We start from the raw sequence: 23,095 nt of genomic DNA on the forward strand, positions 1-23,095 counted from the left end.
TAAATGGGAAGGGACACTGGCTTTCTAAAATAATTCCCAAGCTATGACAAAAAAAAAAAAGATGTTGAGAATAAACTTTTTTTCTGTATTTTTATTCGTAAATTCTTAATCTCACCAATTTCAGAAGTTTGAACTCAACACAACTCTAAAGGTTAATAAAACTATTATTTTGGAGGTTATCAACACGAGAAATAGATTTTGAGTAATTATTCCAAACTCAGAAATTCAGTAAGTATAAGAATTCAGAATATCCCTGGCCTACCTTCATGAGTCACATGCTTTTTTCTCTTCAAAATCCAAATGAAAACTTCACTGCTCTTACGGTAAACTGTGAAAATTATTGGTAGATGTAGGAACACAGCCTCGTTTGTTTTTATGAAACCCTAATTCAAGTTTAAAGTAATTGCAAGACATTAATACTAGAATTCCCTGTTGTTCCTCAGTTTTATTTCTAAATATTTATTTCTTAAAATGGGATATATATATGTGTGTGTATATGTAATTGTTGTATGTATTATTGTTGGCACACAGCCAACCACCTTTTCCTTAATCTCTTATTAACACTTAAAAAAGAATAAACATTTACCTAACTTGGTAACTAGCAGGGGTTTTCCTCCAAGTGCTAATTCTGTTTGCCTGTTGTTTCTTTGGGACTTGAAGCAATTAGCATCTATGGGAAAACTTCCTGTATACATAATACACTTCCCCCCTTTTAACCAATACTCTGTTTTCTTTTTTCTAAGTCTATTCTCATTTGAAAGTTGTTTTTTTTTTTCCTTCTTTTGGTTTCTCTACTTCTCCCAGTGATTTTTTTATGATTCCTTTCAAGACTTTCTTTGAAAGCAAAATGCAATAAAATTGAAAAACCATAAACTTTGTCTATCCCTGTTTTTGTTTGCCAACTCACCTTTGGGTGTGGAGAGGGGGAGGGAAGGCTTTAAAGAAATAACCCTGTTTGAGGGAAGGGGTTGAAGACATTCTAGCTTCCCTAAGAGTAAAGGGCTAGGATACCAGGCGATCAAAGAAGGAAATAATTAGCATTCTTCAATATACAAGATTAATCATTTCTGCTTAGTGGTTATTAAAGGGAGGAAAGAAACCAAATGGGAACAATTTTGGTCCTTTCATGTTTTATACCCAATGCTAGTACGCAGTATTCCTTCCACAGCCTGCTGCACGTTGCCTAAAGAAGAGCTGCAGATCATCAAATAATCATTTCCAAATGGTCTAATGACGGCGTATATAAAGGTGGCTCACTTAAAACCTTCCATTTATAGTCACTGCATCAAATGGTGCTAATTTTAAGTAGGCCACCCCATACAGTGCACCCTCCGAAACAACACTCTTCCACCATTTATACCGAATCTATTCCTTTTTCATTCACACAAAATATTTGATAATTCAGAATCTTGTTCATGCATTGACGTGAAAATACTTTTCACCTGGAACTCATCAATCTGAGACCCCGGGATGCCAAATTTCTGTCATTTGCTTATTAAGCCAAGGGCAGTCCCCTGCATAACACTTACAAAGGCCTACTTCTAACACTTCCCGAATCTTTATGAGAGTATTGATCACCATAATTTATGGTCCTATGGCAGTGGGGTGGCTCTTCACATTTGGAGCCCTCTCACTTGCCCGCCGCGACTAATTTTAACTAAAACCACCGCTGGCGCGGGCAGAATATTTCATCTGGGAGTCAAGTGTTTCCAGACTTTGTTCCCCGCCCTTAAAGATGACAGCGACAGACACCAGGGTGGATTTCACCGCGGTGGACCCCGTGCCGCGAGGAGGTGGCCGGCTGCCGCGGGTGCCCCACCTGTCGGCCCTCCAACCCTTCCCCGCCCCTCCGTTGGGCGGGCAGCGGCCCCTCCCTCCCGCGAGCGCGGGGCCGAGGGGCTGCGGCAAGCGGCGCGCGCCACGGACACCGGTCCCCCGCGGCAGTTGAGCTTGTGGGGCAGAAGAACGGCTGGCGCGGCGCGCGCGGCGAAGACCCCGCCGGTCGCGGCGCTGGGGGCACGCGCAAGCGCGCTCGCTTGGTGCGCGCGCTCACGCGGCTCCGCCCCGCCCTCCCTGCGCGCGCCCGCCAGGTCCGCTCTCCTCCCCCACCCCCCAGCGCGGACGGGGTGGATCCAGCTCACTCCCCTCCCCCGAGAGGCGGCGGCGGCGGCGGCGGCGGCGGCGGTGGCGGGCGCTGAATGAGAGACGCCGACTGCTCGGGTCGCCGGGCGCTAGCCTAGGCGGCGGCGGCAACGCTGACGAAGCCTGAAGCCGGCGTCGTCTTTCCATCCTTCGAGGCGACGGCCGCAGCTGCACAGGTCGGTGCTCTGGCCGTGGGCCCGGTGCCGAGCCTCGGCGGGCGGTGCGGGGGAGGGAAGGTGGGTGCGCTGCGCCCCTCGGGCGGCGCGGAGCCGCAGCGGCGGCGGCGCGGGGAATGGCGGCGGCTCCGGGGCTGCGGTGTGGAGCTCCTGGCCGCGGGCCCCGGGGCTGCTCGCCCTCGGCACGGAGAGGGAGCTGCGGGGCTCGGGCTGAGGGAGGAGGGCGCTGGGGGCCCGGGGCCGCGTCTCCCTCGGCGGCTCGCTCTCGGAGGCTGGAGGCGGCCGTGCGGTCCCCGCTCCCGGTCTGTGTGCCGAGGCCGGGGGCGCGGCGGCCCCCTGAGGCCGCCTCGCTCTCCCTCCTGGGTGGCGGAAGCCCCCGGCCTCGGCCCGTGCTGCCCTGGCGCCCGGCTGCGCCTCAGCCTCCCTTCAGGTGAGCGGGAGTCCGGACCGCGGCGCGGGGACCGCGGAGCCGGGCCACACCCCCTCCCCTGGCCCTGGCGCTGCGCCCCAGAAGCCGGCAGCAGAGCCGGCCGCCCGCGAACCCGCGCCCGCGGTCAGGGTGACCTGTTGCGGAGCGGCCCGCAGCTCGGGTCTCCCGCCAACCCGGGACAGGGAGAGGCTGGTCCTGAGCTGGCCTCGGGCCGGGCACGCGGCGGGGTGCGGGGCCGGGGGCGCGGCCCGAGGTCTGGTTGCTGTACGGCTAGGACCGGGCGTACTGAGAAAAAGAGAGATTCCGGACGGATCTGATCAAACACTTGCAAAGCCGGGATATCTGTCTGCAAATATCCGGAATTCCATTGCAGAATCGGATGAGGTAGGCTCATAAACACTGTGCTTTGGAGGTGATTTGGCAGAAACCCGAGCCAAGTGTGAGGAGCTAATATTTGGAAAATAGCCGTAAACCGGTGCGGAGCTAAATTATCCTCCCACCTGCCCCCCTCGGAGCTCTTTTCCTGTAGCTGTGTGTTGTGCAGACGCAGGCCAGTTTCAGTGTACGTGGGCGTGTTTGGGAAGAAGCTGCGAGCTGATAGGAGGTACCTTAGTACAAATGTTAATTTGTTTGAACTGGGAGGGGTAAGGGAGGAGGAAGAAAGGGCACTGATGTTAACTGTGGGGGAGGGGCAGTTGAAACGCCAAATTTCTGTTTAAGAGAGCGCTAAAGAGGAGTGTCTAATACCCGGTGTTTAAGACCGTAAAGTGGGGAACACAGGCAGCAATTAATTGTGTTTTATCTTTTATGTTCCCTGGATTCCCCCCCCCCCCCAACGCTGTAGTTGTTACAGAGAGCCCTGTTTTCGTACCGGTGTTTATGAATTGATTTTGTTGTATTTTTGTATTCATTGTCAGATCGACTCTTGTTTAAGTTTCTTTGAAGATGACCATCAGAATCTTGGGAAACTTTTCGACCCATGCACGTATATTATTGCACTCACAGATCATAGCTTGCTAGCCATAAAGCCTGTTCCACCCAGATAATTATGCTTGTGCAAGTTGGGTAGAATCATAAATATATTACTGTACTGTTACTGCTGAATATCTTACTGTAGACTTTAGAATTATGAAGGAACTTATCCAAACAGTATTATTTTAATAAAAATAACTTCTCTAATTCAAGCTTTGTGAGTATAAAGTTTATCATCTAGCTTAAAAATTTTGGAAAATAACTTGTCTTATTAGCTTAAAGATTAAATGTAAGGATGTTAGATGCCTTCTTGCATAAATAATTTCAGTGTAATTAATTTAGTCTAAACTTGACATTTTCCCCTTTTTTAAAATTCAGTATAAAAATTTTTAAATAGTAAGATCTACCTTTTTTTTCCATTTTATTTCACCTTTAGTTAAGGAGTTTGACTTTTCAAAATATTCTGTGTGGGACTCTGGAAATAACTGTTCACTTTGCCTAAATTATTCCATATTGCAACAGAACTTTAAAGATAGTGTTTGGTTTATCAAGATTGCAGCATGCTTTTCTGATATATGTGTATATTTTCATGTCAGAAAGAACACACCAAAATTTCTTGAGAAAAAATACAACTTAAAAACTGGCTTTGTGAATCATTTACTTTGTGTATTACACACCAGTAATAAGAGTTGTGTTTTCAAATACCTAGTATGTGTCTTTTTCAGTTTATTATGTCATTACAATTGAGACTGTGGTTGTTTGTACTGAGTGATGGATGTATAAGTGAAAATGTTCTGTTGCAACTTAAAACCCTTAAGCTTTAGTTCACTCACTCCCTCATTCGTTCATTCCACACATATTTATTGAGTATATATTTGATGCCACTTAGGTGCCTCGGTATTGGGGATACAACAGAAAAACACAGGTCTGTGCTCCGGTGGAGTTTAAAGACTAAGTGGGCAAATAGTCTGCTACTCGTCAGATAATGCTGTTTGTTCAATGTTAGTTTAAAAGTTTAAGAAGTAAAAATTCCTGTGATGAGTTTTGGTTAAGGATATTGTTTGTGTTTTTCCTTCTAAGTATAGTGGGAATTATTACTGAGTGAACAAAGGCATTAAGACAGTTGTTTAAAAAATATGCTGGTGTTTATATACATTGGGTATCTGGTTCCCAACTATAACCAAAAATAAACATTCTACCTGAAGTCAGATGATGCACAGTTTACATGCGGTTAAACAACTTTAGTCTTTTGGTTTGTATGGTTAAATACTTGCTAAAAATATTCTCTCTCTGCACTTACTTGTTTATAAGGGAGTCTAATTTTTTTTTTTAAGTCTAGATTTTTAAAGTATATGCCTTTTCTTGGGATGCCTGGGTGGCTTAGTCGGTTGAGCATCTGCCTTCAGCTCAGGTCATGATCCCAGGGTCCTGGGATGAAGTCCCGCCTTGAGCTTCCTGGGCAGAGAATCTGCTTCTCCGAGAACTCTGCCTGCCACTCCCCCTGCTTGTGCTCTCTCTGATAAATAAATAATAAAATCTTTTAAAAAAATCTTTTCTTTTTCTGGCTGTGTGTGTGTGAGTGGACCAGTGTCCCACTGTTCTTCCATAGAATCTGATAGGCATTATTGCTAAAATCAGAAACATTTGAAAGTGATAGTTTCCCTTTTTGTTTAAAATATGACTATTGGTGTAGTTCTTTGCAGATCACAAAGCTTTTTAATATGTATTACGGATATTGAAATATATGGGTACTTCTTATTGACAGGACTGCTAATTCTGTTTTGTTTTGTTTTTTAAGATTTATTTATCTTAAATAAATTTAAGGGGGGGAGGGGCAGAGGGAGAGGGAGGAGAGAGAATCCCAGGCAGACTTCCGCCAAGTGGAGCCCTCCTGGGGTTCAGTCCCAGGACCCGGCGATCATGACCCCAGCCAAAATCAAGAGTTGGATGCTTAACTGACTGAGCCACCCAGGCGCCCCCAGGACTGCCAACTTTATAGGCATTATTATCTCTATTTTAGATGTTGAAGCACAACGCTAGTGAGCAGTCAACCCAAAGCCGAGTTGTAGCTGTTACTATACTGCAGTGCTCCATCTTGGGAGTGTAGGGCTTGGTGGGGAAAGCATCAACATGTCGTGCTACAGTTAAGTGTACAGTAGTGACTGCTCTTTCCCAGAAATTTTTAAACTTTAAACCCTACTCTTAATTGAAATATAGTTAGTTTAATTTACTTTCTTTTTGTGAGTTAAACTTTAAAATCTATTTAATATCTAAAAGTATCACTGTTACAGGATTTCTTCTCTTGGTGCCCGCAGTTCTTGGTCATGCCACTTGGAAGAATGAAGAGGTAGACCAGAGGAAGGGTGGTGGGCAGCAGAGTTTATTGAGCGATACTACAAAGCTCCGGAAGAGGGAGGGGACCCAAGAGGGTTGCTGATTTGGCTTTTAGATCTAGGGGTTTTTTGTTTTTTGAGCGTGAGAGAGAGATCACGAACAGGGGGGAGGGGTAGAGGGAGAAGCAGACTCCGCTCAAGCAGGGAGCCCGATGCGGGATTCGACGGGGAACTCCATCCCCCTGGGATCATGACCTGAGCCAAAGGCAGATGCTTAACCTACTGAGCCACCCAGGCGCCCCTCGATTAGGGGCTTTTATGGGGTTGTTGGACTGTTTCAATCTAACCCTCCATGCGCTTGTCATCCAATCAGGTGTTTGTCATTACCTATCAGTGGGAGAGGGTGGTGGGCTCCTTATAAAATCCTTTTAAGGGTGGTTTCCTCTTGGGGGGGATTGTTCCTGCCTGCCTTTCTTCTGTCATTATTACTTTTTTTGCTATATAAAAAAGACACAGATAGTTTTGATGTACTTTTAATGGTATAAATGTTTTGAGAATAAGATGTATTAAAATCAGCCTTATTTTTTGAATATGAGGTTTTATTGTGTAACAACCATATTTGAAATAAAATTATCCCATCAGTCTTAATACTACATTTTTTTTACTTAATTTTCAGTGAAAAGATAATTCAAAAGAGGTTGAAACTCTACCTCAGCCTGAGTGAGGTTCCTCGGAGAGGAAAATGAATGTTTTGCATTACTCTGTAAATTGTTTCTTTAAATGCATCTTATTCCCAGTGGTTTAGCGTTCAACCTTAGTGAGAGAATGAAGATCGGATGTGATAAATTTTGGTAACTTGGAATTAATCTGGAATCTTTCTTGATTAATGTGTTGAGCTTCTGATTTGGGAAGACTTTTAACTACATAGTTAAAATATAAACATCTTCATATTCTATGGAAAGAAAAAAGTTTGAGTATAAATTTATGCAATAACTTTAATAAGTAATGGCTAGCTATGGATATAGGAAGAGTATAAGTAGCAGTGTTTCTGTGACTTAGGTTGAGGGTGCCTAGCTATTTATGTGCCACTACTGAGAACTTGTGGTACAGGCTCTTGAATGATACGTTGCTTTGGAGTATGAGAGGCTTAAAATGAAGCTCTCACCTTGAACTTAATTGATACCCTCCTGTAATCATACTTTCATGACTTTTTCTCAAAATACATTTTCATTTTTAGGTTGATTTCCTTTTTGCTGATTCTTGGAAAGAGCCCTTTTCTGAAAACCCTACCTAAATAGCATCCTTACCACACTCTACTCTTACCTTTATTTTTCTTCACAACATTAATTTAGCTGACATTATAGCATACATTAACTTGTTTATTATTTTCTTCCCTCTGGATATAAGCTTCATGAGGGCAAGAACTTAGTTTTCTTCACTGTTGTATTCCTAGCACCTAGAAAAGTACCTAGCACATAGTCAATAATACCTAGGTAATATTTGTGGGGTGAGTGAATTAATTGATCTTAAATGACACAAAAACCATGATTTTTGTTTTGTTTTAAAAAAAAACACATTAATTGTGTTAATTGTACAACTGTGCAGTTAAGAAAATTGTACTATAGGACTTATAATGAAAAACACCATCCCCTGCCTCATCTTGGTATAATTTTTCCTCTTATGTTCTGCTCTCAGAGCAACCATTTTTGATACTTTCAGCTGTTTTTTCTGGTGTTTACTCCCATATTTTGAAATACTATTTGTTTTCCAATTTTAGATATTATCTTCTGGCTTGCTACTGTGGAGGATGAGTCTGTGCTTTAGGATTCTTAGGCCACCTTGAACATTCTCTCCTTTTATCTCCCAGTAGATCATGCTTTTGGTTAAATCAGTATTCATTTTTCACATTATTATGACCTTGTAATATGTTCATCATTGAACTTTGCAGTGTACTATGATTATATTTCTTGTAGTTAAAATTTTTTCTTCTTTTTAAATTTTTGCTTAGGTTCCCATTTGTGTCTCTCTTGCTCACTCGCTCTCTTTTTTTTTTTTCTAGAAGCTGTCCCGGTATGTTTAAGCACATCAGATAATTGATTGTTCGGTTTTTTAAAAATTGGGAAAAACCCTAGGTGTTTCTGTGCTTTTGCTCAAATCTACACTGTGGCTCTCCACTTCTGCCACCCAGGTTTAGCCTGTGATTTGCCTTCAGGATTCTGAGAGTTCTCTTTGTCTTTTGCCTGTGTCAGAGCCTGTGGTCTCCGGATCCATGCCTTCCTCTTTCTCCATTTATACCTCTGTTTTGGTGAAATGCATCCCTCTGTAACTTTCAAGAGAGAGAATGTATGAGGAGGTGAAATTTTTGAGATGTTCGTATTACTGAAGATTGCTTCCATGCTAATACCGGGTTAATAATTTGGCTGGTCTGGATATAGCATTCTAAGGTAGAATAATGTTCCCTCAAGATTTAAGGGATTGCACTCTAATTTCTAGTTTCAAGCAGTTGTTCCAGAGTCTTTTGCCATTCAGTCTTCATCCTTTATAGGTGACCTCTCCCTATTAAGATCCTTTTTTTTGGGGGAGGGGGGATCATGAGTATATCTGATATGTCCCCGATGTTGTATGTGTCTTGTGTGGATCTTACTTTATTTCTTGTGCATGGAACTTAATGGGCCCTTGCAACCAGCTCTGCCCATATTAGATGAGAGGAGAGATGATCTACAGGGGTCAGCAAAGTTTTCTTCAAAGGGCTACATAGTAAGTATTTTAGGCTTTGTGGGCAAAACAGTCTCTGTTACTAATACTCAGCTTTACTTCTATAGCCTGAAAGCAGCCATAGATAGCATTGGCATGGTTTGCTGACTCCTGATCTGTGTGCACAGGTGGAAGGATTAGCCTTTGCTTTAATAGGAGTAGGGAGAGTTTATCTATAGAAACAGGAGAGAAGATGGAATACAGTTGACCCGTGAACCCTTGAACAACCCTTGAACAACACAGGGATTAGGGGCGCCAACTTCTGTGCCGTCAAAAATTCATATAAGACCTTTGACTTCTCCAAAACTTAACTTAATAGCCTACTGTTGACAGGAAGCCTTACTGATAAATATAAACAGCCAGTTAACACATATTTTGTATATTGCTTTGAATTATATATGCCTTCTTACAATAAAGTAAGCTACACAAAAGAAAATGTTACTAAGAAAATGATAAGGAAGAGAAAATACATTTACGGTACTGTACTGTGTTTATTGAAAAAAAATCCACATGTAAGTGGACCCGTGCAGTCAACCTTGTGTTGTTCAAAGGTAGCTGTATATAGACACAGACATGATGGTGGTGGTTTGGGCAAATTTTCACCTAAGGTTTTCTGTTTGCTTTAGTGTATGGGAAGCAAGGTCAGTGGTTGAGAATAAGGAAAAATAGGAGTGTGTATCAGGGGTTTGAGAAGAGGGAAAAATACATGATGTAGTCCTCTATCAAAGAGTGGAAAAGAGAACAGAACAGAATGGGGAAGTACAGTGTGATTGCCGGGCAGCAGCATGAAGGGCTCACTTGAATGTCATGTTCCTGACTTTTGATAGGAATACCTCTAAGATCTCATCATTAAGTATGATTATCTTACTATAGGTTTTTTTTTTTTAATTTAGACAGGGTTATTTTATTAATCTCATCAGAAATATTTTCATATGTAATATGTACATATATGTATATATATTTTAATGCATACAAACTTAGCCTGTATAATGCTTATATCTAGAGAAATGCCAAAAGAAAATACTATCATTTTTTCCCCAAGTGCAAATTTTGATTTAAGAATCATTCATTTATCGGAGCGCCTGGGTGGCTCAGTCGGTTAAGCCGCTGCCTTCGGCTCAGGTCATGATCCCGGGGTCCTGGGATCGAGCCCCGCATCGGGCTCCCTGCTCAGCAGGAAGCCTGCTTCTCCCTCTCCCTCTGCCTGCCTCTCTGCCTACTTGTTCTCTCTCTCTGTCAAATAAATGAATAAAAATCTTAAAAAAAAAAAAAAAAAAGAATCATTCATTTATCTATTCATTTAAAAAAAGTCTTGGGGGCTCCTGGGTGGCTCAGTGGGTTAAGCTGCTGCCTTCACCTCAGGTCCTGGGATCAAGCCTGCTCAGGGGGAATCTGCTTCTCCCTCTCTCTCTGCTGCTCCCCCCTGCTTGTGCTTTCTCTCACTCTCTCTCCCCCGCTCACTGTCAAATAAATAAATAAAATCTTAAAAAAAAAAAACGTCTTGGAGCAGGGCGCTTGGCTGGCACAGTTGGTTGAGCCTCCGACTCTTGGTTTCGGCTCAGGTCATGATCTCAGGGTCGTGGGGCTCCGTGCTTAGCAAGGAGTCTGCTTCAGATTCTCTCTCTCTCTCTCTCAAGTAAATAAATAAATCTTAGAAAATGCTCCACAATGGGGCACCTGGGTGGCTCAGTTGGTTAAGCGTCTGCCTTTCTCTGGGGTCATGACCCCAGGGTCCTGGGATCGAGCCTGCCTCAGGCTCCCTGCTCAGCGGGGAGTCCGCTTCTCCCTGTGTCTCTCCCCCTGCTCACACTCTGTCTCTCACTTTCTCTCAAATAAGTAAAATCTTTAAAAAAAAGAAAGAAGGAAAGAAAATGCTCCATGACTTTTTTTTTTTTAATGTGCAGGAATAATTCTTGGTGCTGGGGATACAGCCATAAACAAAAAGATAAAAAGTTTGCCTTCATATACATTTATATTTTAACCAACTAACATATAATGCAATTAAAATATACACACAAAAACAACAAGTAAGGAACATTTATAATGTGATGTTTTGTGAAAGAATTTCCCCATTCAGTTAATTAACACACCCATCACCTCACATTTACTTTTTTTTTTCTTTTTTTTTTTTTTTTTTGGTGAGAACATTTAAGTTCTACGTTCTTAGCAAATTTCAATTATACAGTACACTGTTATCAGTTGTCATTACCGTGTTATACATTAGATCCTCAGATCTTACTCATTTTATAATTTAAAGTTTGTACTGTTTACCAACCTCTCCTATTTCCTCTACCTTACTATAAATATTTGGTGGATAACTGTAAAAGATTAAGAAATGCCTTGTAGTCTTGGTTTTGCAAGAATTTTTTTCTTTTACTGTCATAAATAAGTATTGAATTTTATGAAGTGTTTTTTTTCTGTGTTGGTAGAGATGATCATGTATATTTTCTCCATTAATCTGCTAAAAGGATGTATTAGATGTATTACATTATTAGATTATCTCCTGTTTGCATTATTGGGTCCAGTCCTACTTAGCTATGTTGCATTTATCTCTCCACACACACACTGCTGAACTTGGTTTGCCATTGTCTTAGAGTTTTTTAAAATCCACATTTATCAGTAAATTTATCAGAGATTTCTATGTATGTATTTTGGCTTCAAAGTTATGCTGACTTCATAAAATGAGTTATGGAGCTTTCCTTTTCTATTCCCTGAAATAGTTTTGTAACAGAGATTATGTGCTTCTTGAAGGGGCTATAGATGTACTATGAAAGGTGAAAAATAAAGTTTCTAGAGAAAACATGGAAAAATACCTATGTGACCCTTTGGTAGGCAAAGATTTTTTTTTTACATGGGACATAGTAAGTGCTAACCAGATAAGACAGATAAATTGTTCTTCATTAAATAAGAACTTCTGTTCATCAAAGGATACTATTAAGAGAGCAAATAGGCAAGTTGACACCCTGGTAAAAGTGTCTGCATTACTTAGACCTGACAGAGGACTTGTATCTAGAGTATATAAAAAATATGTGTCAAAACAAAACAATAAAAATACCAGGAACCCATTTTTGAAACAAATGGGTTCCTGAGCAGAACACTGGAACAGGCATTTATAAAGTGAGTTGTTCAGATGGCTAAGGTGAAAAGGTACTCACACATAATTTTTAGAGAACTACAGATTAAAATATGTGATACCACTGTATACCCACCTGAATGGTGTTAATGGAAAAAGTCTGAAACTACTAGGTGTTGACAAGAATTTAGAGCATTTGGAACTCAGACTGTCTATCAGGTGGGTTTGAAAATTGGTAAAATCACTTTTGAAAATTCTTTAGTATCATCTGCGAATGTTATACACATGTATGCTCTGTGATCCAGCGATTTCACTTCTTGTTTTAGACTCACTAGAAATCAATATATATGCACATCAGAAGACTTTTTTTTTTTTTAAGAAAATATAGGGGTAGATTTTCATGACCTTTGGATAGGCAAAGCATTCCTAGATATGATACCAAAAGCAGGAGCAAAAAAAACAAAAATAAGGTAAATTGGAGTTCATCAAAATTTTAAACTTTTGCTTCAAAGGACACCATCAAGAAAGTAGAAAGACAACCCACAGAATGGGAGAAGATATCTACAAATCATATATCTGATAAAAGACTTGTATTCAGAATATACTCATTAATAAAAAGACAAATAACCTAATTTTAAAATAGAGGATCTGGGGGTACCTGGGTGGCACAGTCGGTTAAGCGTCCAACTCTTGGTGTCGGCTCAGGTCCTGATCTTGGTGTCCTGAGATCAAGCCCTGTGTTGGGCTCCACACTCGGCATGGAGTCTGTTTGAGATTCGTTCTCCCTCTCCTTCTACCCCTCCTGCTTGTGTGTGCGCGCTCTCTCTCTCTCTCTCTCAAATCTTAAAGATAGAGGATCTGAATTGACATTTTTTGAAAGAAGAAATGCAATAAGTACATGAAAAGATGCTTGATATTGTTAGCTATCAGGGAAATGAAACAAAAACCACAATGAGATACCACTTCACACCACTGGAATGACTAGAATCAAAAAGTTACATAATAAGAGGGGAGCCTGGGTGGCTCAGTCAGTTAAGCGTCTGCCTTTGGCTCAGGTCATATCCCAGGGTTCTGGGATCAAGCCCCACTTCGGGCTCTCTGCTTAGCGGGGAGTCTGCTTCTCCCTCCCCTGCCACTCCCCCTGCTTGTATTCGCTCTCTCTCTTTGACAAATAAATAAATAAAATCTTAAAAAAAAAAGTTAGATAATAACAAATATAGGCGAGGATGTTAACAAATTGGAACCTTCGTACACTGATAGGAATGTAAATTGATATAGCTACTTTGGATGACAGTATGACAGTTCTTCATATTATTTAACATAGAATTATCATATGACCAGCAATTTCTCTCCTAGGGATATACCCAAGAGAAGTGAAAACATGTCCCTGAAAAAAATGTACGTGAATGTTTAAAGCAGCATTATTCATTATAGGCAAGAAGTAGAAATAACCCAAATGTCTATAAACCAACAAATGAATAAACAGGATGTGATGTATCCATGCAGTGGATTAGTATTCAGTGGTTAAAAGGAGTAGGTACTGATACATGCTGCAACATCAGTGAACCTTGAAAATATTACGCTAGGTGAAAGCAGCAGTCAGAAAATGCCACATGTAATATGACTCCATTCATATGAAATGTCCAGAAGGGAGAAATCTGTAGAGACCGTAGATTAGTGGTTGCTTAGGGCTGGTGGGGAGGGCAGTGGTGGGAGCTAAAGGACACAGAGTCCTTTCTGAGGTGATGAAAATGTTCTAAAATTGAGTGGTGATGGTTGTACATACCATTAAATTTTACACTTTATTTTTTAAAGTTTTAATTCCAGTATTGTTAACATACAGTGTCATATTAGTTTTGGGTGTACAGTATAGTGATTCAGCAATTCTGTACATTAGTCCATGCTCATCATGATGACTGTACTCTTAATCTCCTGAATTACACACTTGAAATTGGTGAATTGTATGGTATGTGAGTTATATCTTAATAAAGCTGTTAAATAAGGCATGGCAAAAATAATCAGTGATGTGAGGACATGCCATCATATTTGAGAAAAGCAGGATGCAGAGGAATATATAAAGTATCTCATTTTTGGGGCGCCTGGGTGGCTCAGTCATTAAGCAGCTGCCTTCGGCTCAGGTCATGATCCCAGGATCCTGGGATCGAGCCCCGCATTGGGCTCCCTGCTCGGCGGGAAGCCTGCTTCTCCCTCTCCCACTCCGCCTGCTTGTGTTCCTGCTCTTGCTCTCTCTCTCTCTCTGTCAAATAAATACATAAAATCTTTTAAAAAAGTATCTCATTTTTTTTTTTAAAGATTTTATGTATTTATTTGACAGAGAGAGACACAGCGAGAGAGGAAACACAAGCAGGGGGAGTGGGAGAGGGAGAAGCAGGCTTCCTGCAGAGCAGGGAGCCCGATGTGGGACTCGATCCCAGAACCCTGGGATCATGACCTGAGCCGAAGGCAGACGCTTAACGACTGAGCCACCCAGGTGCCCCAAAAAGTATCTCATTTTTATAAAACAACAAAAACCTAGTGTATGTGTGCGCTTGTGTGTAAGTGATCTAGGTGATCTGGTAAGGGTGGAAAAATGTTGCACGCTAGATATAAAGGTTTCTTACTAGTTGGGTTAAGGTAAGGAGGAGAGGGAGAGAAAAAAGGGAAAAAAATAACTGAAAGGAAAAGGGATTGATTTAGAGAAAAAACAGCATATGTACATAATCTCAGGTATGTAAAACATAAATCTTAAAATGAAAATGGTAGTTCTATATGTGGTGAGATACCACATTTTTTTTTTCCATTTTTCTGGGTTGTCTGATCCTTTTGATTTTATTTATTTGAGAGAAAGATCACAAGCAGGTGGGGAGGGGTAGAGGGAGAAGCAAACTCCCTGCTGAGCAGGGAGCCCTATGCGGGACTTGATCCCAGGACCCTGGGATCATGACCTGAGCCGAAGGTAGATGCTTAACTGACTGATCCACCCAGGCTTCCTCCTTTTTATTTTATTAATAGAAATGTCTAAAACTAAATTAGGAGACAGTGCAAATAAAGTAAGTTAGGAAATCTGACAAAACATAGCAGCTTTTTTTCATAACTCCCAATGAGACACAGTCCAAATGTCCCTCCACAACGAAATGCACAAATAATATGTACTATGCTTTACATTGGAATACTACACATCAGTGAACAAGAAGGAACTACTGCTCTTCCTAGGAAGTATGGGTAAGTATTAAACAAAATATTGAGCAAAAGAAGGCAGACACAGAGTATATACTGTATGATTCTTTTATTTTGAAGTTCATGAAAAGGTCAAACTCACCTGTGTTGATAAAGTCTGGGTAGAGTTTAGGGATTGGGACTAGAGGAGCAAGACTTCAAGAGTACTAGAAAAGTCTTAAGTCCATATGTTCATATGATTGGTAGTTACATGGGTGGCTACATAGTAAAAATTTGTTGAACAGTATACCTTACATAAGTGTACATTTCAGTATTTTAAAACTCAATAAAAAAATAAAATCAAACCAGAAAAGATTTTTTTAATCTGGTGCTCATATAAGAAGCTTTTGTGTATTTGTCAATTACACTTCAATTAAAAATAAATAGAAAAAATTTAAAAATTAAAACAAGGGGAAAAAATTGTCTTTGTATACTTCCAGGAATACTTAATGGCTTTCAAAGACATTTTCTCTGTACCATTATATTTAATGGTTGGATACTATCACATTGTGTGGATGTATAATAGTTTATTTAGGCAATCTCTTGATGGACATATAGGTTGTTTCTAACTTTTATATGTTGCAAACAGTGACAGTTAATATCTTTTTTAAATAAGTCTTCCTGTATTTTTCTGATCATTTCCTTTATATGAATTCCTAAAAGAAGGGTTGCTTGTTTGGCAGTTAAGTATATTTGCATTCTTGCCCATGATATATAAGTGTTTCTGTATGCTATCACTGATTTGGTGATAAGATTTAAAAGCATATATATTAGCATATACATATATAAGCATATATATGTAATAAATGCTTCCTGTTTTAATTTGCAGTTTTAAACATTTTCAGTAGAATTTTTATTTTCATGTTTTTGGATATTTGTGCTACATTCTCCAGTTTCCTTTTCATATCTTCTACCCATTTTCTTATGTTCTTTTAAAAGCATAAGTCTTTTGATTTAAAGCCTTTTTTTTTTTTTTTTCCAATTTGACAGAAAGAGGGAGAGAGAGAGCACAAACAGGGAGCAGCAGAGAGAGAGGGAGAAGCAGGCTCTCCGCTGAGCAGGGAGCCTGATGTGGGGATCCATCCCTGGACCCTGGGATCATGACCTGAGCTGAAGGCAGACGCTTAGCAGACTGAGCCACCCAGGCGCCCTTGATTTAAAGTCATTTAATGAAATAAATCAGATACACGAAAAGAAGATAGACTAGTACAGTTAACCCCTAACTTAAGAAATGATACATAACCAGTACAGTGGAAACACCCTGTTAGTTAACATTAATAACCTGTAAGAGCTTTTTATGTGTTAAGAATATTAAGTCATTTGCTATAGATCTTTCCCCTATTTTATCTTTTGTCAATTCAGAGTATCTTATTGAATCTAAGATGGCTTCACTTGTAAGATACACTATTTTATTTAAACTAAGAGTAAATATATGCTATCAGTTAAACCATGATACCCTTGATTTTAAGAGACATCCTGATTTTAGAGATGTTAAAAGGTGAGAATATACTCATCTTAGAATTAATGAAATAATGTTTACTGTGTGTGTCTTACATTTTCATCAGTCAGTTGTATCAGTCTCCTGTGTTGTTTGTTTCCCGTTAGTCCTAGAAAGACTTTCCTATGCCAAGATTTTTTTTTTTAAATCGCGTATGTTTACTTGTAGTAGTTTTATGGATTAGATGTTTTTCATCTTTAATTCATCCAGTTTATTTTAATGTAAGAGCTTGTTCTTATCTTTTTATCCAATTAGATAGCCAACTGTCATAAAGTTGATGCCACTAATGATTTTTTGAACAAGGAATAATATACTTAAATGTGTTTGCTTGAGAAACATTAATATGCCTGTGGATTTGGGTTGGGTCTAGTCTAAAAATTATCATTTGCATTTTCTATTAAATGTGTATCTTACAGTTTAATTTTCATTGAAAGGAATGTGAATGTCAAAACTATGATTTCATGTTGCCTTAAAATTCTAATAATGAATCTGAGTGTTCTTGGAATCAGTCAAATAATTTTATAAGTTAGATTTAAAATAAATTTTTTGCAACATAGACAATGGCTTTAATTCTGTGCTTAAAATTTATATGAATCTAGGCAAGTTACTTAATTTCTTTACACGCAGCTTCCCTATTTATAAATGGGCCTAAGAGTATCTTCTCAGGATCATTGTAAGGATTAAATGAAAGAGCATAAGCAAAGTACTTAGCTGAGTTAGTTCTTCACTCTTCCTCTTTTTTTTTTTTTTTAAAGATTTTATTTATTTATTTGACAGAGACATAGCGAGAGCAGGAATACAAGCAGGGGGAGTGGGAGAGGGAGAAGCAGGCTTCCCGCAGAGCAGGGAGCCCAGTGTGGGACTTGACCCCAGGACCCTGGGATTATTACCTGAGCCGAAGGCAGATGCTTAACGACTGAGCCACCCAGGTGCCCCACTCTTCCTCTTTAAGGACCTTGAAGATGGGAGTGTAATCACAGCCTAGATTCTCTCGTATCTGGGGTTACTCTAGATCTCTAGGATTACTGAAGTAAATTATTTGTTAGACCTCTTCCAATCCTGATTTAGATTCCCAGGATTTGACTAGAACATTTCTCTCCTTCTAGAATTAACTTACATGACAAATCTGTATGTTTTCAGTTGCTGCTCTTAAGCTTCTCTTCTATGAATGTGCTGAAATCTTTATAGATTTTCATAGATTTTAGGATTTTATAGGTGGGGAATTAGTATGTAAGTTTGATCAACATAGCTTTTATTCTGTAAGTTGTCACTAGGATAACCTCTGCTACTGTTCAGTTTTGATTTGTGGATGCAGTTTTTGTAACTATGTGATTTAGATCCTGTCTCTTAAAAGCTGGGGAGACAAGGGAAGTCTACTAAAAGAAATGTTTTGAGGATATCTTACAGATAAGAAATTCCACTTTTGACTTGCTTCTTTTTATCGACAGTACTTTTGACTGTTTTATGTAAGCACAGTACTGTATTATCATAGATGTTTAAAATCTTAGGCCTTGCACTCATTTATATCTTCTTGGTGAAAGATGAAACCTTATATGTGAAATCACAGTAAATAGCATAAGACCAAAAAAAAGAAAATAGCCTAAGACCATATGTAGTTATGTGTCAGATTGAAGAGCCGTTGACAGGAGAGGAGGCTTAGTGAAGGGAGGGCCAGAGTGTTCTTTAATGAATGTGTTTCATCGGGCACCTGGGTAGCTCAGTTGGTTGGGCATCCAACTCTTGATTTCAGCTCAGGTCATGATCTCTCAGAGTTGTGGGATCAAGCCCTGCGTTGGGCTCTGTGCTGGATATGGAGCCTACTTCAGATTCTCTTCCTCTCCTCTTCCTCCTCTCTTTTTCTCTCTCTCTCCCTCTCTTAAAAAAAAAATTTTTTTTTCATTAAGGTATAAAGAGTATAAGGGTGACTGGGTGGCTCAGTCGGTTAAGCGACTGCCTTCAGCTCAGGTCATGATCCCAGGGTCCTGGGATCGAGCCCCGCATCAGGCTCCCTGCTCAGCGGGAAGCCTGCTTCTCCCTCTCCCACTCCCCCTGCTTATGTTCCCTCTCTTGCTGTCTCTCTGTCAAATAAATAAATAAAATCTTTAAAAAAAAAAAGTATGTAAGTATTAGGAAACCAGCATGACTAAAGATACAACAACAAGAATTAGTCTTTTTGGCATGGTTCGGATTGAAGGGTTTATTTGCATTGGGGTGGGAAATAGTTACATTTGATAAGGTGGGACAGTATTATAAGGTGGGATGAGAAAAGAATTAGGCATCTGTGCTGGGAGAAGCACAAAATTTCAAGTGAGAAATCATGAGGTCTGAAAGAGAGATAAGCCCAGAGCAAGAGATTGAATATTCTGATTTCTGGCTCTGTGGATACTCTTCTTCCATTATTCTAGTACTTCTTTGGTTCCTCCCCTTCTTGAGACCACATCCAGTTTTTTCCTAGGAAAGAGTACAGTAGGCTTTGGTGGCAGACGTTTGGTGGTAGAATTCTGGCTGTATTCTTTACTAACTTGTGATCTTGGGCAGGTTGTTTAACTTCTCATGTCTTAGTTCTCATCTATAACATGAGCATCATAAATAATAGCTTTCTTTATATGATATGAAGATTAAATGAGATGACACAGAACTTTTAGAACAATGCTAAGCATATAACAAATGTTCAATAAATAGCACATCTGTATGATGTCATATATACATGTATCACATACATGTCATATGTGTATATATATGTGTGTGTGTGTGTATATATATATATATATATATATATATATATATAAAAAATACTACTTGGGTAACTTGAATTTCTTATAGATTAAAGAATCTAAGAAGTTAATTTGCTTGCACATTCACTTAGAGTAGGACAACCCAGGGTGCAGGCTGGGTAAGAAATAGTATTTTAGGTAGTCTGTGGAGCATTAAAAAAAATACTGTCTTATGTAATTTGAATAATAGAACTTGGTATTTATTTATTAAGGACTTAATAGAGGCTTGGTGCTGTTCTAAGCATTTTACCTTTATTAACTCATTGGATCATCATGATAACCTGGTGAAGTGTACGTCCTGTTGTTTATTTTAAAGAGGTAGAAATAGAAGGCTAGCCATCTTGCCTGAAGTTATATACAATATGTAAGTGGCAGAGCTAGGATTTGAACATAGGTGGTATAGTTGTAGAGTTTTAATTTTTAAACACGTATTTCCTCTTCCTTCCTTCCTTTCTGAGATTTTATTTATTGGGCGTCTGGGTGGCTCAGTCAGTTAAGCATCTGCCTTCGGCTCAGGGCATGATCCTGGAGTCCCAGGATCGATTCCCACTTTGGGCTCCTTGCTCAGCGGGGAGTCTGCTTCTCCCTCTGACCCTCCCCCCTCTTGTGCTTTCTCTCTCTCTTACTCTTTCTCACTCAAATAAATAAAATCTTTCAAAAAATAAAGATTTCATTTATTTATTTGTCAGAGAGAAAGATCAAGAGAGAGTACAAGCAGGGGGAGTGGCAGGCAGAGGGAGAAGCAGGCTCTCTGCTGAGCAAGGAGCCCGATGTGGGACTTGCTGGGATCATGACCTGAGCCAAAGGCAGACGCTTAACTGACTGAGCCACCCAGGTGTCCCTCCTTTTCATTTCTTATTTACCTTTTTAAATGAAACCAAGGAGAAGGTCTCAGTTTCTTACCACTATTTCATTTATACTTTTCTAATGCTTCTCTCCTATTTTTTCAGGTACAGAGACTTAGGTGGGCAAGATACAGTACTAGGTAGTATACTGTTATAAGATTTTTATACTGCAGTTGAAGTGGTATACTATCACTTGAAGGTAGACCATGGTAAGTTAAAGGATGTATACTATAAATCCTAAAGCAATCCTATTTTTTAAAAAGTTATAGGTTAATACAACAAAGGAGATAAAATGGAATCAGAAAATATAGTTCCTTAACTCGAAAGAAGGCATTAAAAGGGGAAAAAGCACATGGAATAAATAGAAACAAATAACAAGATAATAGACTTAAACCTAACCATATCCATAATCACATCAAATATAAATGGTCTGGAAAATACCAGTTAAAAGGCAGAGATTGTCAGATTAGCTAAAAAAGCAAGACCTAACTATATATGCCTATAAGAAACACTTTAAAAGTGCAAATAGGTTAAAAGTAAAGACTGGAAAAAGATATACCATACTTACTATAGTCAAAAGAAAGAGTGGCTATATTAATATTAGACAAAGTAGACTTCATTCAGAGCAAAGAATATTTCCAAGGATAAAGGATATCATTATATAATGATAAAAAAGTTGGTTAATTTAGAGGACATAACAGTTCTAAACATTTTTTTGCTTCTAATAAGCGAATTTCAAAAATACATTAAAAATTGATATAACCCCAAAGAGAAATAGTCAAATTCTCAATTTTAGTTGGAGATTTTAGTACCCTTCTCTGAATATTGAAAATCACAAAGATATAGAGGACTTGAACAATAGTGTCAACCAATTTGACCTAATTAACGTTTATGGAATATTCCAGCTAACAACAGCCAAGTATTCTTCTCAGTTCTTCTTAAGTACATTTTCCGTGATGGACCATATTTTGGGCCATAAAACAAGTCTCAATAATTTAAAAGGATTGAGAACCTATGTTTTGTAATCACAGTGGAATTAAATTAGAAATTATTAGAAAACTGTGGAAAATTTACGAATACTTGTAAACTAAATAATATAATTCTAAATAACCTGTGTGTCAAAGAATAGATCAAAGGGAAATTAAAAAGTATTTTGTACTAAATGAAAACGCAACATACCAGAATTTATGAGCTGCCACTAAAGTAGTACCTAAGAGGGAATTTTCAGCACTGAATGCCTATGTTAGAAAAGAAAAAAGACTTCAAATTAATTACCCCCACTTCCACCTTAAGAAATTAGAAAACAAACAGATTAAACCAGAGTAATTGAAAAGAAATGGTGTAAAGATCAGTATGGGAAAATGTATAGAAAACAGAAGAACAATAGACAAAAATCAGTGAAACTAAAAACTGTTTCTTTGGGAAGTTCCATACAATGAATAAAGCTTTAACCAGACTGGCTAGTATCAGGAATGACAGAAGTGACAGCACTACAGATTCTAGACAATAAAAGGGAATATTATAAACAACATTATGCTTATAAATTTTACAACAGAGATGAAATCGACAAATTCTTTAAAAGACACATACTGCTAAACTTCACTCGAGGGAATAGATGGGGCACCTGGGTGGCTCAGTCACTTGAGAGGTTGAGCATCTTTGGCTCAAGTCATGATCTCAGGGTCCTGGGATTGAGCCCCGTGTTGGGCTCCCGGCTCAGTGCAGAGTCTGCTTCTCCTTCTCCCACTCTCCCTCTCTCTCTGCAGCTCCCCCTGCTTGTATTCTCTCACTTGCTCTTTTGCTCTCTCTCTCAAATAAATAAAATCTTAAAAAAAAAAAAATAGAAGGAATAGATAACCTGAGTGGTCTTGTCTCTATTCAAGAAATCAATTCTGCTAAAATATTCCCACCAAAAAAAACTAGGCCCAGATGGCTTCACAAGTGAATTCTAAATATTTAAGGAATAAACTATACCAGCTATAAACAAGCACTTTCAGAAGATTGCAAAGAAAGGAATACTTCTTCAGTTACTTTATGAGGCTAGCATTACCTTTATATTCAAACTAAAAGACATTAGGAGAAAAGAAACTACACAGAAATATCCCACATGAGCATACATGCACATATTCTAAACAAATTATAGCAAATCGAATGTAACCATTTTTAAAACAACAAAAAATCATGACCAAATAGGGTTTATTCCAGGAATGCAAGGTTAGTTTAGCATTTAAAAAGCAATCAATGTAATTCATTCTGTTAACCAACTAAAAAAAAGCTGTGTGGTTCAATAAATGCAGAAAGAAAAAAGCATTTGATAATCCTACCTCCATTCCAGATAGTAACTCTGAGCAAATTAGGATTAGAAAGGAACTTCTTCAACCCCATAAAGGACATCGCTGAAAAAACTGCAGATAATGTAATTTTAATAGTTGAAGACCAAATGCTTTCTCCTTAAGACCTAACACAAGGCAAGATTGTCTACTCTCACTACTTCTGTTCCACAGTGTACTGGAGGTTCCAGGCAGTGTAGTCAAGCAAGAAAAAAAAAAGCCTTCTAGAATGGAAATAAGGGAGTAAAAGTGTCGTTTTCTGCAGATGACAGGATTGTAGAAAATTGTTGGAATCCACAAACTAACAAGTGAGTTTAGTAAAGTTGCAGGATATGGGATCAATATATAAATATCAATTGCACTTCTTAAGCTAGAGCAAACAGTCAGAAATTGAAATTGAATAAAATCAGTACCGTTGGCAGTAGCAACACGTATGAAATACTGAAAACTACACAGCATTCAACACGTATGAAATACTGAAAACTACACAGCATTGCTGAACAAAATTGAAGAGCACTTAGATAACTGGGGAGGTAGTCCTTGTTCATGGGT

The 23,095-nt window shown here is 39.3% G+C and overlaps 1 protein-coding gene across 2 annotated transcripts in view; it reads left to right on the forward strand.

The window, feature by feature from the left end:
* Window positions 1-2,173: 2,173 nt before the first annotated feature.
* RALGPS2 (Ral GEF with PH domain and SH3 binding motif 2) overlaps window positions 2,174-23,095 on the forward strand; it is a 152,832-nt gene continuing 131,910 nt past the window's right edge. For both annotated transcript variants that reach the window (XM_032393481.1, XM_032393482.1), the window contains exon 1: window positions 2,174-2,318. The gene's annotated coding sequence lies outside the window, so the exon portion shown is untranslated. The remainder of the gene's footprint in view (window positions 2,319-23,095) is intronic.

This window comes from Phoca vitulina, unplaced genomic scaffold (genome assembly GCF_004348235.1).
Source record: "Phoca vitulina isolate PV1807 unplaced genomic scaffold, GSC_HSeal_1.0 scaffold73, whole genome shotgun sequence".
Taxonomy (NCBI): Eukaryota; Metazoa; Chordata; class Mammalia; order Carnivora; family Phocidae; genus Phoca; species Phoca vitulina.